This window comes from Crocodylus porosus, unplaced genomic scaffold (assembly GCF_001723895.1).
Source record: "Crocodylus porosus isolate Cpor-Errol unplaced genomic scaffold, CroPor_comp1, whole genome shotgun sequence".
NCBI classification, from domain to species: Eukaryota; Metazoa; Chordata; order Crocodylia; family Crocodylidae; genus Crocodylus; species Crocodylus porosus.
Genome location: NW_017728909.1, coordinates 68,150,788 through 68,177,256, shown reverse-complemented (window position 1 = coordinate 68,177,256; position 26,469 = coordinate 68,150,788). Strand labels below are relative to the sequence as shown.

At 42.8% G+C, this 26,469-nt stretch overlaps 1 protein-coding gene across 1 annotated transcript in view; it reads right to left on the bottom strand.

The window, feature by feature from the left end:
• The window catches only part of PAM (peptidylglycine alpha-amidating monooxygenase), a 263,686-nt gene extending 238,130 nt beyond the window's left edge, over positions 1-25,556 (bottom strand). The window contains exon 1 of the mRNA XM_019532420.1: positions 25,538-25,556. The gene's annotated coding sequence lies outside the window, so the exon portion shown is untranslated. The remainder of the gene's footprint in view (positions 1-25,537) is intronic.
• Positions 25,557-26,469: the final 913 nt, after the last annotated feature.

Sequence of the window (26,469 nt, the reverse complement as noted above, 5' to 3'; positions counted from 1 at the left end):
TATTCTATAAATTCTGATGAATCAAGCAGTGATTGGTCTAAACATATAAAAAATAAGAAATATGGATTAAAAGGGAACAGTATTTTCATAATGACATTCTAGAAAGCATTAGTAACTGTGGAATCATTCAATAAACTCAAACCGGATGATGTAATTGCTACGTATGTATGAAAAGGAAGGGTTTAATGAATTGCAACAATGGGAGAAGACTGGGACAGGCACTGTTTCCCGCCACCACCCCGCAACATCAACTGTTCTAGACAAGTTAAAAACGTAACCCCTACATTTCTCTTAGATAAATTCCCTGATCATATTTGTGTCATGGAACATATATGCATGTGGACAACATACAACGACCGATAAGCACATAGATGTATATTTAAACAGTTATGAATAAGTCTGTTTTTTCTGAGAAGCTTTCACCAATACCGCATGACCTCAATGCTTCCAAGGGTTTTTAGGACAACATCCAGACAGACACACCGCTTATCCACTTCTTGTACATACCACTATGCACTGATGTTCACTTGGAGTGGGGGTAGGGGCTGCAAAGGGAAAGCAGGAACAAATACACACACACACACTTCTGAGAACGTTCCCTTTTCTCACTATGCTCAGATTTTCAAAAATCTACCTTACCCAGTAAAAAATGATCTGATAATTCAGCCATAAAGTTAAAGAACACCAAACAATGAGAATCAAACCTTAGTCATAACATACATGATAAATCCCAGACCATAACCATATGCAATGTGCACTTAGTTATTCCAATCCTTACTGCACAATTTTAAAACTCCTAAAATATATCTACTTTCCTTAAGTATGCAGCAATTTCATTAGGATTCTGCTTAGAGACTTCTATCTTAACAGGTTTGCTTTGCACAATACGGAGGGATTTACTAAGCAAATGAAAGTCAGCAAGAGAGTCAAACTACACTGTTGCTTTGAAAATACTTACTGTGTAAAGTATTTACAACATAACAGGCACCTACATTAGTATATCAATATTCAAAAGTACACAGAAAGAAAGCCGTTCGGTAGATGTTTCATGTAGTTCAACATGGCTTGGAAGATTAAAGCATGCACCTGAATACAGCTCTACAATACCCATATGCATTTTACCGCTTGTAAACATTGATCCTTGAAATGTACAAGCAATTTTTCTTGTCAAAGATGACCAGACTTTCCTTTCAGAAACGCACCAGGAAGACAGTAACATCAGTGCACACTAAACCACCTTCCTACATTTACAAAGGTGAGACCATTCACATTTATAATGAATGTGAGGTAGCCAGGCATTTAGCAAGAGTTAAAAAAGACTGATTAATTATACTTCATGTTTCAAATGTTAGACAGTCAAAAGTCCAATCTGAACCCCAGTATTTTGTTGTTCCATTCAAGCAAAGAGATCCCAGAGAACTATTCTGCACTGCTAATATACAGAACTAGATGTGTAGAGAACTATAGGATACTCTTCTGTTGCCACTCCCATTCAATACACGTGCCAGACTGTAGTAGGACAAAACTTCCGTTCACAGTATTCCAGGACAGAGATACAGCTTCATTACTTTTTCATTAGTGACAACCAGCAAGGATTTTTTTGCCCCCTAGTCCCACTGTCTAGCTGACTAACAGTTAACTGAAGCTTAAACCAGAGATGAAAGATGCTGGGTGGTCAGGCAGCAGCCAGAGTGGATGGTGTACTCTTTGATAATCCTCACTATGTACATAAAAGAACTCTAAGGGATTCTCCTGGATTCTCCAATAAGTTGCTCTTGCCTACAGGCATGTTTTGAATATCCAGATTTTATAACTCCATATACAAGACAGGCTGAAGAATTTCCCCTTGGGTGCAGACCATGCCATAACTATCCATGCCTCGGGACATGTTCAGATTTGATTACCACAATAAAAATTACAGTGCATTTGTGATGATATGGAGAGACTCTAATATGCTCTTGGCAAAAAAAATATTGAGTTCACATAGGGTTTCCAAACACCAACCAGAAATATTGCTCTGGAAGCAAACACAAAGAAAACTGCAAAGCTAAGGAGTGTTATTATTGCTTGATTCTGATGTCTGTCGCCTGTTTTTTTAATGGCTAAGAAATAAAATTCTCAGAAATAAATGTAAAAAGGGGATTGGCTATATGACACTGTTTTTATCTCTAAATGTTTTCTTGATTTCCAGTCAGTTGACTGTAGCAGGGTGCAGAACCCAGGACAAATTAGCCTGTGTGGGGCCCAGATGCAGTGGCAGTTGGGGGGCGAGTGGCTGGATGCAAAGCCAGCCCAGCTCCATGGGGTCCGAGGTAGTCACCCAGACTCGCTCCCCGCAGGAACGGCCTTGTTTACAGTGTTCTACAATTACTACATTTGACAATGTTCCACACATGAAGCACGCCATCTTCCTTATATTGGCTCTTGATCACCATATTTTCTCGTCTATAACCCACACATTTCCCCACAAAACCAGCTAGGGAAAAGTGGAGTGTGCTTTATATGAAGGGAAAAGAGATCCTATAGGTCTGAAAAGCTGGCAGAAGGGAGAGAGGGGGAGTAGTGGGAGTGTTGATTGCTGCAGCTCTGGGAGTCACAGCAATTCATGCCGTCATCAGTTCCAGCCCCACTGTGCCAAATTTCAGAACCAGTGGGAAACCCCCTTCACCAGACATGTAATAGGATAAGGCCAGCATGCATGGCTGGTTCACAGGCAAACCTAGCACACCAGGTCGAACCCAGCATATGGCCCCAGACCTGACCAGGCCAGGTCCAACCCTACACAATGGATCTACAGCTACACACTGGGACAGACATAGCATGCTGTATTTGGGACTGCACACTGGCTCCAGGACCATGTGCTGGGTTAGACTGGCACATTGCTCCACAGCCAGCACATAGCCCCAGAGCCAGTATGTGGGGTCAAATCCAGTATGCAGTTCCCAGCTTGGCACGTGGAGTTGGACTAGTCGCACAGCCCCGGACCTGGTGCACTGTGTCAGTCCCAGATGGGGTCCGCGGGACTGGCAACAGGCTTGGGAGCAGGCTCAGCTCCCAAATTGCTGCCATTAACTTACCTCAATAGTAGACTCTGCACCCCCCCCCCCAACTTCCCCTTTCAGGCTCCCTCTAAAAATAAAATAAAAAAATCAAGGAGTGTACAACGGGCATGATATATGCTAGAAAATATAGTAATTTCCAAATGTAAATGTGAGTATTAATTTTTAATCACTAAAACCCTTTATTATTTGAATGACCTTCTGTTGTAGAAACTATGTTGTCTCAAGTTCTAACTGCCTGGCCATCAAGATTAACACACTGGCTGCCAGTTCCTCATTCTTTTCAATTTTGACAAGAAATTCTCCAATGGACAGCATTAAAATGCTGGCATTTGCTTCCTTGCTTTCATCTATGAAAGACTTTTCTGGTTATTTACTTAATAAAAGGGGCAATTCAAGGAGAATAAATAATAAAAGGGGTAATATACTTTGTGTGCTTAAATATACTTTGCACAGTACAATAATGAAGGAACAAACTGCTGACCTTACATTAGAACAGAAACTGTTTTTTTAAATGGTTCCAGGGTAGGAAGGGATGGGATTCACCATTTATCTAGTACTGAAGATTTCAGTGGCATGGGTGAAATGAAAGCAAATGTTATAAAAGAAGTAGTAAGAATAACATCTAGGGAATAAATTTAAGGCAAGTCTTAATGAGCATTCCAGCAATATTCCCTTTTGCTTGTGTGTGGGAGATTCTTCCTGACAGCTCAGCTTTCATTTAAAGCAAGTTATTACCTTAAATGCATACACTGGTATTTTATACAAAGCTTAAAAGCGTGTAAAATTAAAAACCACTAGAGCTGTGCAAAATTTTGGCAGCCATTCTGTTTTGGAGGTGTTTCGGCCCATTTCAGCACCTGAAACACCGAATCCAAAATGAAACAGAAGGCTCCGAAACATCTTCAGAATGAAACAAAACCATCTGAAATGTTTCGGAGGCAGCCTTGTGGAGAAAAACTCAGAAGAGGGAGGGGGAAGAGGGAAGAGGAAGGACTGCTCTGATTGACACCTATAGTTGGCCAGTGTCTGCAATCTGTCCCCAAGGTCCCTTCCAATCCCAGCATTCTAGGGGAAGGACAGCAGCCTGCTATCATCCCGCATGCAGATCCAGGGACCTCTGCCCTCCCAGGAGGAGCCTGGCACAGCTCCGCAGCCCTCCCAGGGAGCACAGGTGACCAGATCTGTGTGCAGGATGACAACAGGCTGCTGTTACCGCCTGGGACCAGCACTTGGCACAGCCTGTGCTGAGCACCGGGAAGACTGGTGCTGCCACTGGCCCCAGCCAGCAGCGGCAGCATGCTCTCATGTCACATGCAGATCCAGGGGCCCACGCCTCCCAAGAACAGTCTGGTACTGCCCCACAGCCCTCCCAGGGAGCACAGGCCCCTAGATTTCCACACAGGATGACAGCACACTGCCACTGCCGGCTGGGACAAGCAGCAGCACCAGTCTTCCTGTCACTCAGTGCAGGGTGCGCAGAGCAGACTCAGGAGCTGCCACTGGCCCCAGCCAGCAGCGGCAGCATGCTGTCATCCTGTGTGCAGATCCGGGGGCCCCGAAGTCTGGTACAACCCCGCAGCCCTCCTGGGGAGCATGGGCCCCTGGATCTGTGCGCAGGATAACAGCATGCTGCTGCTGCCGAAAAGTGATACGAGTATTGCTTTGAACAGTTTGAGGTGCAGTTTCACAAAAACCTCTGCACCTAGGTCCTTGAAAATTGGTGGGCTTCATGCCCTCAGAAGGGGCTACCATCCCTGCAATTTTTATCCAATTCAGGCATGAAATTACAACATTATAGGAATTTTAGTGATCCCCCATAATAGCCTATGGCCAAAACACTGAAAGAGCATCAAAACTCCAAAACAGATTCAGTCAAATCGAAACGGAACAGTGATCCAAAACACCAAAATGAATCACTGTCCCTCCAAAATGCCAAATCCAAAAACGGAAAGAAAACAAGCCCTTTTGCACACCCCTAAACACCACCACCACACACGCATCAAGTTGTCAAGAAGTAACCACAAGTCAAAGGCTAACTAACAAATGAAACACAACGGTTAATGAAAAACACTGCAATTCAGAAAATTCTATGACCTAGAAAATAAACTTTAGAAACTCATACTATCAAATGTTCCTTCAGTTGCAGACAAATGAAAAAATGAAAGAATTATTTTTTAAATAAGTTATCAAGGAAAACCAAGCTATGCTTTGCCTCTCGTAAATGTGGAACAAGGAGTTTAAGTAAAGCAGACAGTCTGCTTTCTTCCCCTCCCCTTTATATTTCTGTGTCAAAATGCATTTTACTTTCAGAGCTAGATTAAGAATTTCATTCAGTGGAAATATGTATAGTATACATTTTGTAACTACTATGAATACCTCAAAAGTTTGAGAACAAGAAAGAAACCGACAGCTCACGTACGACAGAAGAAATAGCCTTGGAGGATTCAGATACGCAAGATACCAGATCTCTTTTAAGATAAGATCCAGTTAGCTCCTTTTCAAGGTCTGTGTTGGTGCCTCTTTTCTGCCAGGTACATTAAGTTGCAGGTAAAATCTTGGAGTGTACTTGTATTTTTATGTACTTTCAGTACATCGTATTTAAAACAATGTATATTTCAAGCCATACAACAGGCAGTGAACAACTTCTATCCATGTAAAAATGGAAGTTGACAAGAGCTTCAGGGGTTGAAATAACTGCCTATTCACCTGCCTGGGACATGTGATATTTAGGTCAAGGCACTTTTTAAAAAAAAACAATTTCCCCTGTCCTCAGATCAACACTGGATTGACAGAAGAAGCAGATTCTCCAAGGCTGACAGATGACTGCAGCTGTACACCCTCATATATCAGAAGCAAGAACACTACCTCAGGGCAAAGCATGTATTGGTAACAGCAGCCATTGAAATGTATGAATGCTAAATTATGGGTGTGTAATGCTCGATACCCATGCAAACTGGTACACAATTAACTCAGCACAGCTCAGAAAAGGACCAATAGATTAGATTTCTTTAATCTACTCAGCAATTATTTCCAGCTTCTAAAACAGATAAATCACAAAGCCATTTTGCCTTTTACTAGCTGTCTTGTCTTTTTTTCAATTGTGAAATGCGTTTAGAAACTAACAGAACACTAACACATAGCAAAGTATTTAACCCCCTTCCCAAGAAAGCACTTACTGAATGAAGATCTGAATGACCCATAACCCATACAGTTAGCAGAAACACAGATGTGTCGATTCCATCCTTGCAGCAAGGATTTAAAAGAAGCATTCACTAATCAATGACAGAGTCCAAACTTACTTGATTTCCCATTAGCAGTCATGAAATGAATGTACCAAAACAATCTAGATTTGGAAGTATTCAGAATTCAGCGTCCCTTTTAGTGAAATTTAAACTTGTCATACTTTTCAAAGTTAATGGGCAATAACTACAGCCACCAATTCCTAAAATAGCATCTAATGAAACCTATTTAATAAACCAAATACACTGTCTGAAACTGCAACATTTCAAGCTTGGAACTATTAATTTTCAAATGTATAAATCACAGCAGTGAATCAGTATTTTCAAAGATTTTATACAGGATTGGAGCTGCTAATATGGATAAAAACTTAACCTATAGATCAAGTTCATCTTGGATCAATTAAAAATGAGGCATAAGTTTCAGTATTGAACCTGGAGACTGTGGTTTGAAAGGCTTATCTGAAGACCTTTGTCCTACACTAAAAGCTATGCTTCCTCTTCCACTGGAAGTCCAGAACAATTATAGGAAGAGAGTCTGCTCTTGTAAAAATTCCCATCGATGACTAAAGCTAGACAAATTACAGAGGTAATGGTTCTGTTAGACCCGTTTTGCTGATAGCTAAGCTACCCCGATTTAATTTTTGCTTACCAAAATAGCTGTAGAGGGGGCACAAGGATAGTTATTGCAAGTCCCCCATTCCCCCACATTTAATTTGCTGTAAATTGCTTGCTTGTGCTCATATCCTGAGGTAGGTATTTTACATCATCAGAAAAAGATGTTCTATTGTATACTAAATTTTTCTAGAGCTTCGCTCAGTTAACTCAAGGAAAAAAAGATACAATGATGAAGATAGTTTTTATACTGAAAGCACTTGCATTCTGTGACTGAGGACTTCTAAATACCTCTACTGAAAAAAACAGAACAAAAACACCACTTCAAGTTCGGCTTCTGTAATTTGCTCAAATAATTGAAAGTTACTTAACAGTTAATTAGGCATTTATAAAGCCAGAAGTAAAGCATGTGCAAGAAAGGGTGCAGAACTTTTGGAAACTTAAATAGAAGACTTCCTACATGTATTGGAAAGTGGTCCAATTTTTAAAAGGCCAACTCTAGACAAGCACTTTATGTAATACACATTTTGATGACAGAGCTATAAAGATGAATTATTTTTCAATTGTTCTGTAAGTAAGATGAAGAGACATAAAATGATCAAGGCACAAACAAACAAGTGGAACTCTCATGTGGAATATTTTCAGTTAATGGGTAATGCTTCCCATTATGAGGCCCAGTTTCCAGTTGCTTATAACTTTACCTGATTTTAACTATTTGTGCTGAAGTTTTCTGTGCTGGATTTTTAACTTGAATTCACTTTGACTAAAAAAAGAATCTCAAGCAGAATCCTGAGATAAGGCTAGAGGGAGGGGGATGGAAACATTTTACACAAATTTTAGCACAAGGACTGGAAGTATGGCAGATGAAAGCACTCTCTTCACACAAAGGTCTTTTGCAGTCCCAGGGAAAACACACTCATATTTGGCCAAGCTATCTACATCTGGAAAAACCACATCTTGCTCCAAATCCATACACCTGCTCCAAAGGCAGAAAGAATCTCTTAGTAATCCCTAACTAAGCCAAGGAATATTTTGGAGGAGGAAAAACTGCCCAACTGCAATGCAGACAGGACAAGAGATGGATTGAGGATGGGGCATGTAAATGGGAACGGAGACATATTGTCTCCTTGTCTCTGCAAGGAAAGGCAAGAGACTGCAACTGGGATCATAACAAAGGAAAAGAAGAAAGAGTGAAAAGGGAACCAAAGCAAAAGGAGAAAAAAGGATACGACTAAGATTGTCCAAGAAGACATAAAGAGGAGAACCTGGCATGGAAATTCAGAGAACTGGGCAAAAGAGATGATGAGGAGAATAATAACAGTGGGAAAGGATCACAACTGACTGGAAAAAGAAAATAAGGTGAGGTGTCAGAGAAAAGGGAAATGCCACTGAAAATGGACAAGCAGCTCTGGAAGTGAGACTAGACATGAAAGAAAAAATAGCCAACATGGACAAGTGATTGCATTGTGGCTGTAACCAACAGCTCTAACTTGGGTAGGAAAAGACAAGGTACAAATCCAGGCGTGGGGGCACAGTGGTCCAGTCACAGGATCACATGTTGGGCTGCAAGGACCTCACAAGGTTATCTAGTTCCACTCCTTACTCAAGGCATGTTTCCTTCTGTGGGTTTAATCTCCAAATCCACAGTGTATTACCTTAGCGTTTTAGCACACAGACCACGTCCACAGAGGTCAAGGTTTTGCACTTGCTGCGTTCCATGTAGGGGACACCATCCCAGATCATGTTCTCGAAAAACACCTTCAGTACCATACAAGTCTCCTCACAGATCAAGCCAAGGATACATTTCACACTTCCACAACAGACTAGACGGTAGGTGACCACTGTGATGATGCCTTGGATGTTGTCTCTCAGAACCCTCTTCTGGCACTTCCTGAGCTCTTTGCCTCCTGTGACCAGACATCCTAGCTGAACCTCCACTTTCATGACCATCCCTAAGAAAACCATCCTAGCCAAGCATCATCTCAACTTGGAAGTTTCCACGAATGGATATTTCACAACTTTTCTGTAGTCTGTTCATATTTTTGCCACCTTCATCATCAAGGAGTTCCTCCTAATCTTCAGCCTAATTTTCCTCTTCTGCGACTTGAGGCCATTGCTCATAGTTCTGTCCCTTACAGCCACATAGAAAGGCCCATCTCAATCCTTTCTATACTCGCCCTTCAAGTATTTCAAGACCCCCATTAGTCTTCTCTTTCAGACTAAATAACCCTATTTCTTTCAGCCTTTCTTCACAAGTCTTGCTTCCCAGGTCCCTAATCATTTTTCTCACTCTGTACTGAACACTTCCCAATCTGGCCACAACATTCTTGAAGTATGGGGCTCAACACTGATCCAGCGCTCCAGACGAGGCCTCACTAGGGCTGAACAGAGAAGAATCATTTCCCTTCATTTGCATTGCAAGTGGCACTCCTGTTTATACAACCCAGTATACTCTTGGCCTCTTTTGCAACAAGAGCATACTGTTGGTTCATATTCAGTCGCACTCCTGTTCAATTCCTCCTCTATTCCTGCCATCCACAGAAACCAAAGACCTAATCCTATTACAGCGGGGTTGCCTGGGTCCTCTTCCACAGCTGAAAGGGCAGCCAGCAGCCCCTGTCAAGTCAGCTAGGAGCCCAGCACCAGTCAGGCTGCCTGTCCCCTCTTCCCATGCTGACATGGCATGTGCCACTGGCTGATTACCCAACCAAGAGCCCAATCCTGAAATGTGACTAAAAGTGGCTGCAAACAGAAACTGAATATTTCAAGAACACTATGTATAGCTGAGAAAATCTTGCAAATTACTACAAGATGACAGTAAACAACTTCTATGTAAATCAAGAGTGGGGCTTGAGGTTAATTATGCCATTAAGCACTTTTGTATGCAAGTCATTTTTGGACGACAAACATGTCAACTTGACGTTAGGAAACAATGCTGTGTTTATTACTTCATACAGGTCATCCTGAACACTAAGAGAATTCCAGTTTACTCACTACTGCTTTCTATTAATAAAATAAGATTTTGTCCTTTACGTTTTTCTTAACCGTTTTATCACTAAAGGTCATTTTCTAACGTTAATTTGAAATTCTTCAAGCCACTATCCAGATCATCTTCCCAGCTTTTCTCCTTGCCACTGTGCAGGGTTCCAACAAAGCCATGGCACGCCATAATGGACCAGGAGTCTTGAGGAACTGAATAGTTCTATAGTGCACTGAAAGTTAATAGCCACTTACTTCCTTGAATTTTGTACTGAATTATCGATCCAGAAGACAAGGTGCTCCTACTATGACTGATTAACACATAGAAGTTTAATGCACCACAGACGTTTGCCATTTTAATTAGCTGCTTGCAACCCTTTTTGGAGGACTTTTGGCACTAAGCAACCAGAGACTCTACTACATTTTTCCAGGCTTCTGGCTATTATGTTCTCTATATCTACAAAGCCGCCCACGCTCAGGAAAGTATCCAGCAGAGCTCCTAGTCTAGATTAGGCTCATTTCTAATGGCTTGAACATCACCAAACGGGGCTGCCAGGCACACAGTTTTATGTATGATGTTCTCTATAAGAATTATAGATTATTATTTGCTTGATCCATTTGTTAGTTCCTGTAATTTCTAGATAGTCACACACAAACATATCTCACTTGAACTCAAGCTACTATAATATTTGTCTTGACTTTTATTTTAGTAAGAAAGAGAGAGAAATCTAGGTTGCAGTGTTCACAGTAGATACTTATTTAACTGGACAGTAAAAATTACAGTAAAATAGTTTTAAAAAACCCTAATTAAGTTTGCATTAAGATATGGTAACAACTTTTTATTTTATAGATTTTCTCCAGCCTGAGATGCATCATGAATTCATCGCAGCAGGTGCTGCACAGTTAAATAATTCTAAATCAAAAAAACTATAAATAAATCATATTAGAAAAAAAGAAAAATCCAAGAACATATCTGACAAAACATCAACAGCTGACTTAAAAAATATCAAAAGCTCCTTTCCAAAGTAAGTTACACAAAAAAGGGAAATAAACCAAAATATTCATGGACAGGAAAAAAAATTGATTCCCTCCTAGAGCACTGTGTATGCTTAAATCACACATCTAGTTTATGAGCTAAATCAAGCTCTCACACCAGCTATGAAGGGCCCAGTCACCCACACAACTAGGGGCCAAATTCCATGAGCAGGTGGGCCTGAGGATGGACCAAGTCTGGAAACAGCAGAAAGCCTCTTCAAGGCTAGTTTTTCAAATTGGTTGGATTAAGTTCTTCTTAGGCTTTGCATTTCATAAAACCTACTTGCAATTTATTTCTCCACTGGAAGCCAGTGCAAAGAACAATCCTTAATGGTCACAGTCATTGAATACATTAATTACTATGCTGCCAGCTATGAAGATGCTTTGTTGGTAGCTCACAACAAGAAAAATTCCAAAGGCAAAACTCTACATTACAGTAGCAAAGTCATTGTTCAAACAAACAGACAAGTTCTGTTAAGTTACAAGCCTCATCACCTTTTGCATCAGATAACTGATTCCTGAAGACTGCAAAAGGCAAAGAACTGCTCATCTGACAAATTCTCAACACAGTACAACACCAGGACAAATAGAGAACAAGTCATTTCACTTCCATTAAAGTTAGGTTCAACAGCCAACTATTACAGGTTTGGTACAAATTTTCATTCCCAAAGTCTAAAACACAGTGCACCACAAGCATGACAAGTGTTAAGTTTGATATAACAATATTGCTCAGGAAAGATGATAGAAAGCCAGGGAGTTAAGAGCCTCAGATACAAGTGGTGCAAGCTTGAAAACAAAATCTACTTTCACAGTAAGGCTAAAGTGAGTTTGATCCTCTCTTCAAATTTTGAACTGGATCACAGAAATGCAGCTGTGGATACATGTGTCACTGTGGTGGAGTAAGTGCTTAATTCTGGGGTCCAAAGCATTAACAGCCACTAGAAAGTCATTAGCAAAAGATAACCAGGATAAACTGAACAGGACCTCATCTTTGATGATGCTGGAAGAAAAAGGGAGTAGATCTTGTCTGTCCTAAACATGAAAGATGTTATAACACACAAGTACCAGTACTTCACAGGCTAGGAACAGAAGATTGACTAGATCTCAGTCAGACCAGCATGTTATTCAGATACTAATTGATCTCCTCCACAGAGTGCTTACAAGTTCAGTGACTTACTTTTGATCTAGATCTTTTTATGCCATGCCCACTGCAGTCTAGGATCACCTCAAATGTTCGTTTTAAAATGAGATAGTTCAGCTTCTTCAAATTTTCACTAGCCAGCATCTGCAAGTAAATACTCATTGTGTACATCTCTGATCTCAAAAACAGCATTACTATCAGCCTGCATAAGTTCTCTGTATAAAAGAAGTCAGTCTTATTTGCAAAGGTTCACACACTATTTCCTCTGAAACCCCTTGCCCAATTATTTTAAATTGAGATCATCATTAAAACATGAGGTCTCTTGTACTGATAAAGACAGGTTTTGGACAGAAGCCAAAAAAGTCCAGCATTTCAGACAGCTAGACAGAATAAACCTTAAGTAGCTTATTGACAGTATGGTCCAGAGACAGCTGAGATCTGCCAAGAGAGCTACATTTGTTTACACAACAATTTAAGGATGTTCAAAATACAAATTCTACACACACGTGCTGTTGCCATCAATCAAGTTACTATTTGTGCACACCACACCAACGATGATGATGTTCATGAAAGCATGTGAATATTTCCTTTTATGATTGAAGGGTGATACAATCCTAGAGGGATGAGATGCTAAAGAATCAAAAAGGTGGCAAAATGTATCTGGAAAAATGCCATTTAAGGGGATATTTTTATTTGTCCCTGGAAGAAAGTTACATTTTGTATTATTGCATAAATACATTGATTAAAAGTTGAAATGCTGAGATAAACATTACCTGAGAACAGAAAACATGTTTTACATTAAAACATTAAGGGATTACTCAACAAAAGATTCTGTGAAATGTGCCCTAAGCTATCACCCAAGGGAACACAGACAAAACATACCACACTGTTAAACAAAGAGGTATTCACATCCAAAAGATAGAATATAAAAATATCTGGTACATCAAGGAATATCCAGTATTCTTAAAGGTTGAATATCACAGATACAGGGCTACCTGAACGTCTGACCCCTTCAAATCTCTGAATGTACAAGCCAGGAGTCAGGCTCTGTATCTTTACTCATTATGGGATGGAATTCTGCACTTCATCCATGCTGAGGTTCACCTGGGTCTGTATCAACCATTCTGGCCCAGTGGGTTTAAGCTTTAGTTCTTTTCTTTGGGAGCATATGGCCAATAGTACGCAACATCATATATCTTTCTTAAAACTAAAAGTATTGTTTATTTTATAGTAGGAACAGAATTTAGAGAGACAGAATTTGAAGCAAGCTGTCTATATGCTGATAGGGATTGTTTAACCACAGATTTTAGAAGTCCCAGAGGTAACCCAGCTAGGTCAATATTTTTCATACACCCCCAACAGGAGTCCTGTATCTCAGTCTTGTTCCTCTGAACCACCACACCCTTTTCTGAGTGGGTATTCCCTTGAAAAGGTTCTTTGGATCACTTGTGTTGAGGGTCTTTTCCTAGCAGATTTAAACTAGTTTGTACATTAGCTGCATAGAAGGCGCAAATCTTTAAACTAGCAAGCCTTAGCATTGCCTCTAACAACTCTCAAGTGTATATAGAGATGTTATTTATCTTGTCCCAGGCTTTTCCTTACTGTTCTTTCCTCAGACACAGTTAAGGGTATTACAAGATCATAACATACAGTATTCAGAAGGCACAGAAGAGCTCTAAAGCTCTAAAGCAGATCTTGGGGATACCAACAGCAGTCTTCTGCGGAAAAGGTGTTATTGTACCATAACTGAAGTAAACAATAAAACATTTACAACACAAATATTTTTCAGTGTCTTAAAAAAATCCAAGCAGGATTCCCCAAGAAAAATTAACATAATTCTATATTTGGAAGAAACCTGATGTAGCACAGAACTTTCTCCCCTTGTCCTAAAAGCAAAAAGTGACCATTTTGTATCTACTGCTGTGAATTACTGACCACTTACAATGAGAGATATAGATTCTCCTCATCAGGAAGAGTTATCATCTTTCTTTCATATGATCCATAACTTTAAAACACCTTTGACACAATAAAATTATTAGGGCCTGTACCACAAAGGAAAGACCATAATAACTCACTGCCACCATCACAGCTTGTGAATTATGGATCATATGAAAGATAATTGCCCTTCCCAAGTAAATTATATGGGCAATTTCTTATGGAATTAGAGGATATTTTTACATAAATCACTGTGCCTTATTAACAAACAATTTAAACCCACTTGAGGTTCTGTGATTGAGTCATAAAGGATAGTATTTTCATGCCTGTGCAACCCTTTTATCAGAAACAGCACCTTCATCAATCTGTCCCTAGAAACTGGCCGTTTCCTGAACAGCACTGTATTTGTTCAAAGCTGTCAATCATTAGAAGACTTCTTGAAAGAGGACTCACCGTTTCTATATGTTTCTAGAACTACAAATAGGATGCCACAGAGTATTATTATTTAAAACAAATTTACGTAAAATGACTGAACTGTTAACTATTGTCTTCAAGACTGCTTTCAGAGATAAGGACCTTAAAGTAAGATGGCTGGCAGACACAGGGTGGGGATCAGCTGGGGAGTTAAACACATACATTTCCTGCTCATTCTATTAGCAGGCAGGAGCACTACTGTTTATTTTATACCTTGGAAAGACCGTCCCTCTAAAGTGTCAAGCAAATACCATATTTACCTAAATACAAAGCAAGTCCTCTCTGTCCCCCCACCATCAACATGAGAGAAAAAGCCCCTCCTCTTAAATTAATGAGATTTCCTTGCATGTGAAATACACTATTTATCATTAAACTGCTGCCAAAAGCAGCAAATAGTCATGGAAACCAACACTTTGTTGATTAAACAAGTTGATTAAATGCAGCCAACACTGAACACAATTATAAAATACAGAGCCCATACTGGGCTGGGCTGGGGTGTGGTGTTATTAACTGTTTAACCAGTAAGTGCTAGAATAACTGGTTAGCTTACCAGTTATCCTTTAGCTCCAGCCAAGTGCAGGTTGGCAAGAAAGGGTGAGGAGGGAAGCCCCATGGTGCCCCAGCAGGGACTCAGAAGGCAGCATGGCAAGCGGGGGGGGGGGGAGGACAGAGCAGGGAGAAGGGGACTAGTACCCACAGCCTAAGAGGAAAACAGGGAACAGACTTATCAATTAAGCAATGTGCTGCTTCTTTACAAGTGCTCCCTCCCTGCCAGTGCAAGGCTTCACAAGCCAGCTGTGTTGTCTGGCTGGGCTTGCCTCCTCAAAAAGCTCCAGGAGCAGCTCCCAGCAGCAGCTGTGTCCAAGCTGCTGTGTTACGGTTAATTGTTTAACCTATATAATTAGAGGAGGTTAAATTAATATTTTTTTAATGATATTTACATCTCTAGTGTGTATGGCCCTAAAAAAAGGGGGCAGTTGTTCCCTCAGAAAGGAATGAGCACCGGGCCTGAAGGTACTGCAATAACAGGCTGGCACTCACTTGGAGAGGTTGGAGCAAGCTCTGGCACCCTCCCCTGGTGCCAAAATCCTCTTCACTACCACAGCTGAGTTGTGCCTTGCTTTCCTATTTCCAGCTATTCCTGTTTCTTCACCAGCCTTAAATGTCTGGCAAACATCACCAAACAAGGCCCCAAACAGTTCGCCCAGTATCCCTCTGTTGGTCCCTCTCTCAGCCTGTCACATGTTATTAGAGTGGGCTTCCCCTAAATGAGGTGGTGCCAGACCAGGTGGCCCTGTGCCTCATCTGCATATACATTTTTGGAGGATCCCAGGACTCATGACAAGCACACTTGGCTCTAGTCTCGAGTGGTGGGCTAATGAGCACATAGATCCTTTGTGGAGGGGCAAGGAGTAATCTGGAGTGTACACACACACTGAGCAATGCTGAGCTGCGGGGTTGCTGTGGCTTGAAACACTGTAGACTCTGCTGAGGTCCAATCCAATGAGCTACATGGTAAATTATGAGCCTTTTGGCTCCGGACTAATATCTTGCAGTATGCACTATATATAAAGTAGGTACAGAAATGCCACTTAAAAGTGTATTTATGGAATACCTGTGCTAAAATTTGCAGCAGTTTCAAAAAAATGAGAAACGCATCAAATCTCGATGAACTAAGTCTAGGTAGCTCCAGTATATTTAACTTACTACAGGTATGTTCAAGTTTAGTATTTTCAAATTTGCTCCTCACTTACACATGCTCAGGGAGAGCAAGGCCTGACAGTAAGGAGACGGAGGTGTTGCAGGGGGAATACGCCTGGGGATTGGGGAGAGCGGGTGGCAGAGGGCACCTGTGCACCCAGGTTTAATTTTCCCTACTGTAGCAGTCAACAGGGGACAAATTCAAAGTAAACCTCAAAAAAAAATAGATTCTATACCTGGAAAATTATAAGAAAATGATAATCTTTCCATATATAGAATCTAATTATGGGGGGTAAGGGGCATCTTGCATTCAGGGTCAACTTATGTTAGGCTACTTAAAATAATAATCACCCTTTCCCCCCTCCCCTGAATTGTGAACATTAGAAGGAAAAGATATATATCTTAGATATCAAGATCCTGAACTTTATGTATCTGGATTTCTAATATCCACCATGCTAAGAATGGCGTTTCTAGCCCAATACAATGTAATCATGTACTGGCCTGTAATGCCAGCAAGGAATTCAGTCATTTGACTGACAAGCTGGTTCTTAATGGCAAAACCAATGTCATGCATTCGCCTGCCATTTGCAGGTTTCCCTTTCCAAAAGAACATATAGCCATCCCTTTCCTCCCTCAGTTGGCCTTCATCTGAATGTCTGTTCTCACTGAGAGCAGCAATATCTATGTATATGCCTTTACTGATTTGACTAAAGCCTTTGACTGTTAACCATGAGGCTCTATGGAAGATCTTATTGAAGTTTGGCTGCCCGGGGAAATTTATCAAACTCCTTCATGGCCAGATGACTGCCAACTTCCTATGCAGTGGCTCCGCTATGGAGCCCTTTTCCATCTGAACTGATGTCAAGCAGGGCTGTGTGACTGCACCAATTTTCCATCTTTCTTGTGGTCATTAAGATGCTCATGCATGATTGTCTGCCACATGGCATCAGCATCAAGTACTGGATGGATGGGAACCTTTCCAATCTCTCCCACTTCCATGCCAAAACCAGACTAACTTCAGCCTTGATTGTGGAACTACTTCAGTATGCCGATGACTGTGCTGTCGTTGCGCATACTGAAGAGGACATGCAGGGGCCAGAGAAAACGCTTCAAGGTCAGCCTTAAGGCAAACATCAGGAAGCGTGGCACTAACAACCACAAATCAGGAAAAACTAGCCCAGGCCAGGACTACGTGGCAACACTTTGAGACACAAGGCACATCTTACTTTGAGGAAAATGGTTTCTCTCTGGAGGCAGAAAAATGACAGAAAGGAAACAAGATCATGAAATTTGTGGTCCATCCCTCCCTTTAACCATCACCTGCAGAATTTCACTGAGAGTCTGCAACTCTAGGATCAGCCTTCTTAGCCAATGGACTCATCTATAGCCCATGGAAGTGATCATCGTGGACCATGAGGAATCACCGCCAACAACGACACTGCAATACTACAGATTTCAATTACTCAGGCTCAGAACAGTATGCATATGTGAAAGGTTAAAAATAAGTGGTAAGAGTGGCTTCACAGTCAGATATGTCTTCCTCTCACCATCTTCCTTTTACTCTACCCTTACAAAGTCCTATGTGCCCTGCTGTTCCCAGGGTACAGACAGACGTAACACTTAGACCAGCAGTACTCAACCTCCGGTCCATGGGGCTCCACACAAGTCTAAATGTTTGGTGGCAACGGAGCAGTGACAATGTTAATTGCTGCAGCGCTAGTATTCCTTGCTACAACGCACAGGTCTTTTCAAAGAGACGTTGGCAGGATGTATTTTCTACTTATGGGCAAAACAACACATCTTCCCCAGCCTCATTGTTAGAAACAAGGCCAAACCATTTGGGTCAAATTTTTTCAGGGCCAAAAAAGAAAAGAAGGAAAGCCTGAGACCAGCCTGCCAGCATGGTTAGTATTTGGCAAAATTATGACCAACAGAAGATAGTATGTTACAAGGGAAACCACTGGGCAACCATAATACCAGAGCCTACACCCTACATAAATGTAAAAAAGTATATTATTTAATATCAATGTAGTTTTATGTGGGTTCATTTTAATTGCAATTTCAAAGAGACTTAAAAAAAGGGAAAGAGCTGAAGGGAAAAAATTTTGAAAGAAAAATTAAAAGACTTGCAAGACATGCAAGCAATTGGAAAATAGGGGGGAAATGCAACATGGGTTTAACAAAGGTATCATGACATAATAAACCTGCTCTTTGATTAAAAAAAAAGAAAAGAAAAAGATTATACTCAAATCTAGTCTGTCCAGACTTTAATAAATCATTTCTTTTGTCCTATGTTTTACTACAGTGAAGATGGAAATTAGTAGAAATACTGCAAAATGGCTAATGGACTTAGCCATGTTAAACAGAAAGTACTGGGCTCAAGTTAAGTTACTAACAATTCTTCAAGGATCCATCTTGAAACCAGACTTGTTTTCATTTATAATTTTGGCACAAATATAGAAGTCTACTAATAAAGTCTGCTAATGATACATAGTTGGGAGGCTTTATCAATACAAGGGAGGATCAAAATAGCATGCAATTAAAAAAAATGATGATTGTGGACTGAAGTAAGAGGAACTGGATAAAATTCTACAGTACAGAGTCCAAGACATAGGTACTTTGGTACTAAAATTAAAGTATTTCTGCTATATGCTGGTAGAGCATCAGAGGAACAACTGCGAAGACAACATACGTGGACACACTAGATACTCACAGGCAGACTATGAACTTCCAATGTAACGAATGCTATTGTGAAAAACACAAGTGTGACCCTACAATGTATCAGGAAAGGTACTTTAAATTACAGTTAAAGTAGTATTAATGCCATTCTACAAGGCTCACCTATGACCGCATCTGAAATACTGCATGCAACTGTAGTCCTTCACATTCAAGAAAGGGGACTTCAGACTGGAACAGATGCAGAGAAAGACTACTAGGATGAGGAAAATTATTCAGCTCTTCTAGCTTATCGGAATGAATAGTCAGGGGAAATATGATTGATGCTGATAAAGGAGCATACATCACAGATGAAGAAGAATCATTTAGAATACAAGACAAGGTACAAAAACCATTTTTCTTTCACGGCCATTAATATAATCCACACGAGAAATTAGGCTACTATCAGAACAACAAGGATCTGGAATAACCTCCCAAAACTGTAAGGTGGAGGAAAATGCAAACTTCCCCACCCCCAAAAAAACCTCTACCCACTTTTAAGATGACCCAGTCCTATTTCTATGGCAGAAAAAAAAATAAAAGCTCTATCTTTGGTATGTTTAGGAAAATGGAAGGTTGGTTTAGATACAGCGTTGTAAAAAGGAACATTTTGTGTGTAATCTAGATCAGTGGTTCTAAACTTTTTTTTGTACCTGGACCCATTTGTAAACATTGATGGCCAATCCTAACCCAGTGCCCCTCACTCCCAACCTGCTGTCCCCTGCCCCCAGGCCTCAGCTCCCCAAGATGTCGAGCAGGGGGGAGGGAGGAGAGCCACAAGCAGCTCCTCGCAGCCTGGAACGCCACGGTTTCCACATTTTTCTCTTTTAAAGGACAATCCATTTTTAAAGTTTGCTCAGAACCTTTTCATATATTATTCTGGGTCACGACCCACGGGTTGAAAAATACTTATCTAGATCAGTGCAGACCAATCTTTTTGGAAAGAGTACAAGAAATTAAGCTCTGTGTCCTCCCCAAATACCACTCAGTCTCTTTCTCTTGCCTCCTCTGCTACTCTGCTTTGTGCTTCCTGCCCTAACAATCACGGTCAGATCCCCATGTGCCCCATCCCCAACTTGTTATGTCACACAGGGGCTACTTGGGCCACTTGCAGCACCCAGGTTAGCTGCCTGCTTATAACTGATCAATTCAGGAGCATGCTATCTACAGCTCTGTGTTAGTGCAGAAGACAGTGAAGCTGACCAAGCCATTTTCATAGTGCGCAAGCTGTGGTGTAAACAAATAATAAAAGTAAACTAATAACAAAGTAAATTATTAAAACTACACTAACTGTAAAAACATATCAGCAGCCACACAGATACTTTAAGAAATCCTTATCAACTTGACAGCATTTTTTACCCCCATCTACATATTCCTTTGCAACTTGGGAGTTACAGTTCCTCTCCTCTTACCCAATTCCTCAACTCCCAATTATGACAGACATACTAGTTTATCTTCATCTCACTCGTTGCAAGTACTGAACTGCTGGTACTGACTTGATGAGAAGAAAAACAAGCAAGCATTATTTACGTGAACTTAAGAAATCAAGATTTATCACATTTTAAGCCTTTCATCCTCACGCTTCATTTTCCCGGATATTTAAAGTATTTTCTCACTTGCACAAGCAGAGCATCTTACGATGCACATTTTTCTGGTAGCATCTGCTCTGTAAAACAGAGAAAGTGTTTAACATCAAAAAAGAAATGAATTTCAAATAACCACCATGTGCCTATATTTGTTCTCTGACACACTAAAAAGCTATAGATTTTTTGTTACCTAAACTTGTGGATTCATTTCATTTAATATTTTGATGCAACAATAATGAAGCATATTAATGGAACTGCGACTGAAGGGAAAGCAGAGAGAGGAGCAACCCACAGCTATTAGAAACTATTATAAGTTCAAAAGTCTAGCTTGATGCCTGCTGTGAGAAGCAAGCTCTTCCAGCTAAGGACAACAAAGCCCTTACCTCATACAGAGGTCAATGATTCATTTTTATTCACTGTCAGAAAAAACTTTCTTCCTAAAGGAGGCTTTTTTGCACATGATCTACTACTGTGCATCTTTCTAGAAGTTACTTATAAGCAGAGATCCGGGGTTTCCATTCACTGTGAAAAAACAGCCTGCAAGGGGCTGTAAGGAACAGGAGCGGCTGATCAAGCATGGGGTGCCACAAGCATGTGCACATGCAGATGGAATCCAGGCAGCATGGAGAACAGCTCCTGCAGCTCCCCGAAGGTAAGTTGAGGGAGATAAGGACTGAAGTCCCCATAGTGAGGGAGAGATGGAGGGAGGGAATCAGGCAGGGCTGGGGCTGGAGGGGGGTCCATAGGGCCTGGAGATTGAGGTCCGGGGGCAGGAATGTGCTGCCACAGGGACCAGGCAGGGAGCAAGACGGAGCTAAGGGAGGTTCATCTGGTGGGTGGCGGGGGTCCTGGCTCCTTATCACTGTGTGCACTCCTTGGGGTGGTATAGGGGCACATGCCCCCCAGATGTGTGTGAGGAGGGTAGATGTGGGCTGCCCATTGTGGGCTTGGGGCTCCCTGCTTTGCTGCCCTCCCCCAGGGGCCTCTATGGCCCAGCAGGCCAAACCCAGTACAGCAAGGCACAGTGGGGCAGAGAGACTCGGTGCTATAGCTAGGAGCCCCCCACTGCCATGGTGAGGCACCCCTTGCCCACCCAGCTGCAGCAAGGATGGCAGCACAGTGGTTTGCTCCCCACTGCTGCTAGGCAGCCAGGGTGTGCCTCACCATGGCAGCACAGGGCTCCCAGCAGGAGCACTGAGACACCCCACCCCGCTCTGCCCTCCCATACTGGGTCTCACCTCCTGAGCCATATTTAGAATTTATTTCATTACAGTGATTGAGGCACTGGTAGGCTTCCAAATTGTTTTAGAAATGTAAATATGTCCATAAAACACAGTGTTTACCTGATACCTATGTATATAGTGGCACTGCATTTTAATCACAGAAGAACACGGATTTCAGGAGGTTTGAACCAGAGAATTTACTATTTTTAAACAGAGAAAACCAGGATCCCCATGCATAAGTTATTTATCTGCAGTTTGGGTAGCTCATCAGATTACACACTAAAGCTTAAACAAGCACAGACCAGACATATTTGAAAAGACAAAGCACAGAAATACTTGACACCAAATTAACAAAAAAGGAACCAAGATAACTTCACATACAACAAAATGTTAAATGAGATGCTGCTGTCCATACACTGCACGGAAACATAGGCCCATAGATAGACACATAAGCATTTGACTGGAAAGTACTGTCTTTGGAGAACACTAAGATTGAAAAGGTACACCTAACCATGTCAACTTAACCCTGCCCTTTCCTATATGTACATTATATGACCTTGATTAAACAGATGGGTGATGCATAGGTGGGCACAGGACGGCATGTGCAACCCATGAGATCGGCCCATGCCAACCAGGGAGCAGGGGTGCTGAAAGAAGTGCCGGCCGGGACCCCCCGAGATTGATGCTGGCCAGGGAGGGGGGGCACCGAGAGAAACACTGGTGGCACTTCCAGTTTTGCCGCAGGCACTGCTTTGCTTTCAGGCAATTGGCTGCTGAGGGACCTCCCCCCGATCAGCTATCAGCCGCTGGGGGACCCCCAGACTCAGGAGGCACCAGTCGCCTATCATTAAACAGTACCATACTTTTTATCACAGTAGTTGATTCAAACCTTTAGTACAAGACAAGCCCTCAGTAATGTATTTCTTTTTATAAAGAATATAAATCAGGTCAAAAATAACAATTAGTATCCAATGGAAAAAGTGATATCCCAACATTTGTTTTAAACCCAAAAGAAAAAGGTCAAACAGAAAGTTTGAGGCCAGTATTCATTTCTGCCCATGGCAGGGGTCGGACTTGATGATCTGCTCAGGTCCCCTCTGACCCTACCAACTATGAACTTATGAAAGTTCTTTTAATAATTTAGGGAAAAAAAATATTAGGAGACATCCTGATTTTCTCTATGTAGAAATGTATCGCTTTGGTTCATCAAACTGAAAAATAAAACTTTCAGCTTCATTTAAGATTGATTTGGGTCCCTCAAATTGCCTGGTATAAAACTATCGCGTTGGTACGTTGGGGAAAAAACAGATTGAAATTAGTACTTCTTGAAGCATAACACACCAACAGGACTCAGAAAAAAATACTTTCCATATGCTACAGGGAGAGATGAGACTGGGAGCGGGGTAAGCACTGGGACTATTCATCTAGAAGTAAGACCCAAAATAGATGCCGCAGAAAATGCAAGCCTTTCCTCCTGACAGCAGCCCAGAGGTTCTGTTTGTGTGCCTGCCTGGAGGGAAATGGAGAGAAAGACAGAACTGCATGGCAGAGGCCTCACCTACTTGGGTTAAATAGTTTCAGTGGCATGTTTCCTCTCAAACTGTAATTTTATGTAGTCAACTTTTTACTTAATTCCACCTCGGGACTATATTTGTTTGACGTAAGTACTGTAGGATATGCAATGCCAATGACAGCAAGAGCCTTCGCTAGGCCTGGTATGGAAAGAATAAGGCAGAAGTATCTCTAGATTCCCCGCACTGTATGTAAAGTCAAATGCCTTTAATATTCCTTGTGACAGTTTAAACACTCTATAGGATATTCATACTTCTTTAGAAAACAACCCAGTTTCAATTCTGTCATACCTGAGAATACTTTTTGAGAGCATGGAAGCTCTGTATATCAGACTAAAATACACTCACTCACAACTGAGTTACAGGAGAGGATAAGATAAAAATCTATAAGTAAATAAATACTTTTTAAAGCAAACTTTAACATCTTCCCACAAAGCAAACTTTGTGCAAAGTTGTACAATGCTTTTCTCCATGAAGGTGTTATCCTGAATTCTAAGAGTCAAAAGTTGGCTTCGGTTCTGATGCATCAGGCATTTTTTTAAATCCCCTCCAAATCTTGTTTAACTATTATAACTCTGGCTCTTCTTCTTATCTGCCTCCTGTTGCTGTGATTCTTACCAAGTTCTTGTACTTCCAAAGCAATGAGTTCCAATTGTGTGTTAAATGGAAAAAAAAATTATCATCAGTTTTGAATGTGCTATCTTTCAATTTTATTCAATGTCCCATTATCCTTGCACTTCAAGATAACATGTACAGCTCTGTCAAAATGACAGATTATGACCTCAAGAAGGCATATTAAATTGCTGGCTCCCTTCAAGCCACGACTTTATAATCGGGGACAATACATTAAACCTAAGTGACAAAACTCTGCTTTTAAATATGCCTGTTGATCTCCCTGAAGTCCACTGAACTTGCACACAGACTGAAGAGCAGAAATGGTCTCAATCTAAACATTCTGCAAAATAAACTGCATATACTGAAATCCCTGCCAAAACAGTAAATGCTGAAGAACAAATACAATCGCACACAGACCTCCGAAGAGGCAGCAGATCTGGAGTTTTGCCTTTGTTTATGTAGTAAGGAAGTGAAGATTCACAAATGCAATGAAGGCCTTGCTATTTACAATCAGATCTGAGCTGCCAGAACCCTGCCTAGAACGCTACCGAGTTCAGCGACACATGTGCAGACTCCACCCATGCTATTCTAGTTTCAGGAGCAAGGTCTAAATGTTACATACACATTTTGATTTAAACAACGAACGAACATGTTCTCTCAAACTGAGGCAACCTCCGTGGTGGGAGTGCGAATCAGAAAAGGTGGGCATCACACTTGAAGCATCCCATGTCCTAACCCTGTTTTTAGTTCATCGTGCCAGTACCAGCTCAAAGCTGTTGGCCAGGAGGAATGGCCAGTTCTTCATTTTATATCATACATTCACAGTGGAAAGTACAACTTTGGGATAGATTAAAAAGAAAAGAAGAAGAAATAAAAACGCAAAATTACCTTGGCCTTTGTACTCCAGAAGCCTGGATTACCAAACATAACAATCAACACCCACAGACCACGCAACCCATGGGGACAGGCTGCGGGGGGGGGGGGGGGGGGGGGGTGGCAGAGCCTTTTTCCTACCCCAGCAACACGGGACAAAGTATCCGAGCAACACGGAGCAAAGTATTCCCGGCTCCAAGCTGGGCTTGCAGAAGCACCGACATTTATCAGGGCAGTTAAGGCTTGGGATTTAAACTGCAAGCAAACATTTCTACGCTGCGCTTCTCCCCAGAGCTCGGCGCGGTTCAGGGCCACTCGCACGTTAAGAGTTCAGGAGCGGGCAAGGATTCCTACGCAGTGCTTCCTCCGCAGCTGAGGTGGGGGGAGAAACGGGGAGAGGGGGGGCAACGGCTACTTCCACCGGTCCTTCGGGTCCAGACTTTGAAGACGCTTGACCCCGAGACTGCATTTTGCCTCGAACATGGCTAATGAAACTCTCACATAAAGAGACTCCAACCTCCCCCGCGACCCCCCCTGTAAGCCAAGGCTGGAGCTGCGCCAGCCACGGGCACCCGCGCGCACACAGGCGGGAGGCGGCGAGGGGCTGAGGCAGGGGTAGGGGCAGGGACAGAGCCCGCCGCCGCCGCCCGGGAAACTTTCGCGGAGCCACCACGGGGACGTGAGCAGGGCCTGGAGCAACAGCGCCAGCCCTCCCCCGCCCCGCTCCCGCCTCCGCCTCGCAACTTAGGGCCCCGGGGCTGAGCCCCAACACTCACGGGAAGCGCCGGGGACCTGCCGGCGGCGCCGAAACCGCTCCTCCCGCCGCGACCCCCTTCCTGCCGCCGCCGCCCCGCCCTCCCCTGCCCGCCCCGCCCAGCCAGGGAACGCGGCGCAGCTCACGTCTGTCAGCCCGGCCCGGCCCAGCCCCGTGGGCGCCGCTTCTCGCCTCCTTCTGGGAGAAGTCCTGGCGGGTAGGACGGCCCGGCCCGCAGGGGGTGGCACGGCCGCGCGGGGACGCGGGCTGCCGCCCTTGGGAGCAATCCGTGCCGCCGCGGGCTCCTGTGGCAGCTGCGGGCGGAGGCAGCTCCGCTAGAGGCCGGGCGGGCTTTGGTAGGGATTAAAAAGTCAGCAGTCCCTACGAAGCAGACCGTCTCGGCAGGAGGGCAGGGAAAGCACGGGAGCGGGTGGTGGCACCTCCATCCTCGGAGGTTTTCTAAGCCCCAGGGAGATAAACATCATTGTCTGCCCGGCTGGGGTGATCTAGTGAGGGTTGGGCCTGTTTTCAGCAGCCGGTTGGACTCGATGACCTCCTGAGGTGCCTTCCAACCATAGGCAAGATGTAGGGATGGGGCACATGCCCCCCCTGAGAGTGCTGGTGCACCCCCTGACAGCGAGCGCTCTGGCTGGGGGCAGCACTTGCGTCCCCTCTAAAATTGGTTCCACCAGTGGCCAGCACTTCTGTCACCGCCGTGCCACATGCAGAACTGGTGGCTGGCACTTCTGCCACCACTGCTGCTGTGCTGCCAGGGCACTCAGCGACAAGCTGCTGCCCCTCCTCCCCCCGGTCATGCCCTGCTGCTGCCCCCCCAGACTCGGGAGGCACTGGTCCCGGTCCTTCCAGACCTCACTTTCTGTGATTGAGTGACTGGTTATGACCATGTATACAGGAAAGGAGCACGGGGTGCCCAAGCTGCAGGCACCATTGTCA